At 40.6% G+C, this 3962-nt stretch overlaps 1 pseudogene across 1 annotated transcript; it reads left to right on the top strand.

Moving 5' to 3' along the window:
- Window positions 1-2553: 2553 nt before the first annotated feature.
- Window positions 2554-3061, top strand: LOC307106591 (small ribosomal subunit protein eS10-like; annotated as a pseudogene). Its single transcript has one exon. The product of its transcript is annotated as a small ribosomal subunit protein eS10-like (transcript).
- The last annotated feature ends 901 nt before the right edge of the window (window positions 3062-3962 follow it).

The raw sequence follows: 3962 nt of genomic DNA on the forward strand, positions 1-3962 counted from the left end.
GTGGAAGTCAACCTGTAGATATGTAAAACCCATGAAGTTGTATTGAAAAGGATTCGTTGGAGCACAGCCCCTCAAGGTGAATGGAATTGTTAGTCTCTGGCCAATGTTGTTGACTGATCCCTTATTTTAATTCCTTGGGCCAGCACAAGATAGTAATGGTGGAGGTGGTGGAACCAGAAAAGCTTCTGCACAGCAAAAGAAACCATCAACAAAACAAGAAAGTGCATTGCATGGGAGAACATATTTGCCAATGCTATATCTTATAAGGGCCTAATCTCCAAAGTATACAGGGAGCTCATACATCTTAACAAAAGGAAGATAAACAATCCAATAAAAAAATAGGCAAAAACTTAAATAGACACTTTTTGAAAGTGGACATACAGAAGGCCAAGAGACATATGAAAACATGCTCAAAGTCACTAATCATCCAAGGTATGCAAATCAAAACACCAATGAGATACCATCTCACACCTGTCAGAAGAGCTCAAATCGACAAATGACAAGTGCTAGTGAGGCTGTGGCGAAAAAGGAATCCCGGTGCACTGCTAGTGTGAATGCAGACTGGTGCAGCTACTGTGGAGAACAGTATGGAGTTTCCTCAAAAAATTAAAAATGGAACTTCCATTTGACCCAGTGATCCCACTTCTAGAAATATATCCCAAGAAATCAGAAACACCAATCAGAAAGGACATATGCACCCCTATGTTCATAGCATCACAATCTACAATAGCTAAGATTTGGAAAAAGCCTAAGTGTCCATCAGCAGATGAGTGGATTAAAAAACTGTGGTACATCTACACAATGGAATACTACGCTGCTGTAAAAAGAAAGAACTCTTACCATTTGCAACAGCATGGGTAGACATGGAGAGCATTATGCTAAGCAAACTAAGCCAGTCAGAGAAAGATAAATATCACATGATCTTACTCACTTGTGGAATATAATGAACAACATAACCTGATGAACAAAAACAGAGCCAGAAACAGAGAAGCATCGAACAGACCATGAAACTTCAGAGGGAAGCAGGGGTCGGGCGCGGGGGAAGGATAAGAGATCAACCAGAGGACTTATATGCATGCATATAAGCATAACCAATGGACACAGACACTAGGGGGGTGAGGGCATGTGCTGGGGGTGGGGGTGGCTGGGGAGAGGTCTATGGGCAAAAAAGGAGACATATGTAATACTATATGTAATACTTTAAACAATAAAGAATTTTAAAAAAAGAAAAGAGAAACATGTTCTCTCTGTTTCCTTTGCTGTTTTGAGGCTTACAAACAGTGGCTTTAGGAAAACCAAATGTAGGGTTGTAGGCTGCATGGAAGAGTTGCGTATCTAGGATTCAATGGGAATTAAAAACTCCAGTCATATGTCAGTAAGATTCTCAATGATTTAGAAGGACTGCACCTGGATCTTACTTAAAATTCCACAGTTGTATAAACTGGGCTGAAAAATGTAGATCTAGTCCAGAGCTAATGTGAAAATAGAGCTGAGATTTGAGTCCTTATTTGGGGGTGGTTTCTATTTTCACTCAAAAATATAAAGTTCATTGTTTTAACATCCTCCAAATTAGCCTTCAGAGTTCTCTGCCTGGTCTCAATGGAAAGCTTTGCTGCTGGTTTGGAGAATGCATTCTCTGTGGGGTGCTGAGCAATTACATTCCAAATAGCAGCCCAGGGTTCTAAGTAGTGATTGGATTGTATTTTTGCTGCTGGCAGAAGTGGCCAATCATGCAGCAGGGTTGGGAGCAATGGGGAATAGAGGGAGGAGGAAAGGGGGTCGCCTTTACATTCCATTGAAATATAATACCACCAGAGTACTTGAAGGACTCATTTCTTTTAAAGTATAAATAAATAAGTGCTTGTTAGACTGTAAATATTTGCCTTAATATATATGGCCTAAAGTGGCACTTTTTCATCCTGTCAACTATTGGAAGTATCAGACTGCAATGTGGAGTGATAGGACAATGTTTGCTTTCTTAGGCATCGATCTTTGTCTGCAGTAGTTTATGGAACATACTCATGTCAGGTCCACAGTTTTTTAAATGTTCGGGGTAGGAGACTGGAGCTTCAGGCTGGGAGACAATGGGCTCTTTTTCTAGATTTTCCACAAATGATTGCATGAGGTGTCCTAACATCTCTCAACCTCAATTTACTCATTTGTGTTAAGATGAGTTTGGTTTTCAACCTTCTTGCTATATGGACCCTAAAAAGAATTTGATAAAGCTGTGATTCCTTTCCCATGCATGTGTGTGTGTGTGTGTGTGTGTGTGTGTGTGTGTGTGTGTGTGTGTGAGAGAGAGAGAGAGAGAGAGAGAGAGAGAGAGAGAGAGAGATAAAGGGAGAGAGAGGGAGAGGGAGAGGGAGAGGGAGAGGGAGAGAGAGAGAGAGAGAGAGAGAGAGAGAGAGAGAGAGAGAGAGAGAGAGAGAGAAGAAGAGGGAGAGAGAGAGAGAGAGAACATAATAAACATAACATATGAAAACAGGTTTGGAGTGGTCCATGGGTTCCTACATAAGATTCTGAAGTTAAGATCCTATGAACTGGCCCTTCCTTTATAGCTCCAGTCCCAGACACAGCAGCCATCATGATGTTGATGCCCAAGAAGAACCAGATTTCCATTTACAAACTTCTTTTTAAGGAGGGAGTGATGGTGGCCAAGAAGGATGTGCACATGCCTAAACACCCCGAGCTGGCAGACAAGAACCTGACTAATCTTCACGTCATGAAGGCATGCAATCTCTCAAATCATGAGGCTACGTGAAGGAGCAGTTTGCCTGGAAACGTTTCTACTGGTACCTTACCAACAAGGGTGTCCAGTATCTCCGCAATTACCTCCACCTGCCCCCTGAGATCATGCCTGCCACTCTGCGCCTGAGACTGTCAGGCCAAGGCCCAAAGGTCTGAAGGGCGATGGACCTGCAAAACTCACACTAAGAGACAACTACAGAAAGGGTGCTGTGCTCCCTGGTGCTGACAAGAAAGCTGAGCCAGGGCTAAGTCAGCAACCGAATTCCAGTTTAGAGGCAGATTTGGTCATGGGCAAAGTCAACTACCTCAGTAAAGTTGGAGGGATTTATTTTGTGTTGAATAAACTTGTGATCAGAAAAAAAAAGATCCTATGAACTGGATCATCCCTTTCAAAACTACTATGGCATCAAATGCAAATCAGATATTTGAACCTAAAACAGTTTTATTGTTTGTTTGTTACCTACTGTCTTACAATTTCACTTCCAACTAGATTTTCCATTTATTGTTAGTGAGACTGATTGCTTCTTGAATCGGGCAGAAAGGAACAATTCTCAATTACCTGAAGGTCCCAGGGGGCTTATTTCTAGGGAAGTTCATTACATATACAATAGGTGTGTTACAAATATAATTAAATGAAGGGCAGTTTGCTGGTCCCTAATGTTGTATCTCCACACCTATCAGCTAATATCTGCCGTAACCAAAATTGTCTTGTTTTACACATTTTCCAGCAAGTTAATTGTTTAGCAGAGAGTTTGCACATTGATTATAGACTGATTAATGGCCATTGACACACTGCTCTTGAATTCACTCAGTCAGCATTTTTATAAGCTTTACCCCATGTGGTGAAAGGATATTGATGTACTTTAAAAGAAAATCACCACTAACTTCTAGAATTAGAGTATAAGATCATTGAAAAGCTCATCAATTAACATTGCAGTGTAATAGGTAAGATCCAGGGCTTAGAAATCATGTGGATCTGAGTTCAGATCCCAGTTCTACCCCTTTCTAGATCTGTTACTTTAAACTCTCAAAGTCTTGCTTTCCTCATCTGTAGAATGAGATGAAACAGTACACAACTCAGAGCATTGTAATGAGGATTAAATGAGATATATCAAAGTCCTTATCACAGTGCTTGCCAAACAATCTAGTTACTATTAACTTTATTATTTTTATCATTATACCTGCATTAATAAAAAAAAATAGCAGGTTGACAC

The sequence above is a fragment of the Cnephaeus nilssonii genome (assembly GCF_951640355.1).
Source record: "Cnephaeus nilssonii genome assembly, chromosome: 10".
Taxonomy (NCBI): Eukaryota; Metazoa; Chordata; class Mammalia; order Chiroptera; family Vespertilionidae; genus Cnephaeus; species Cnephaeus nilssonii.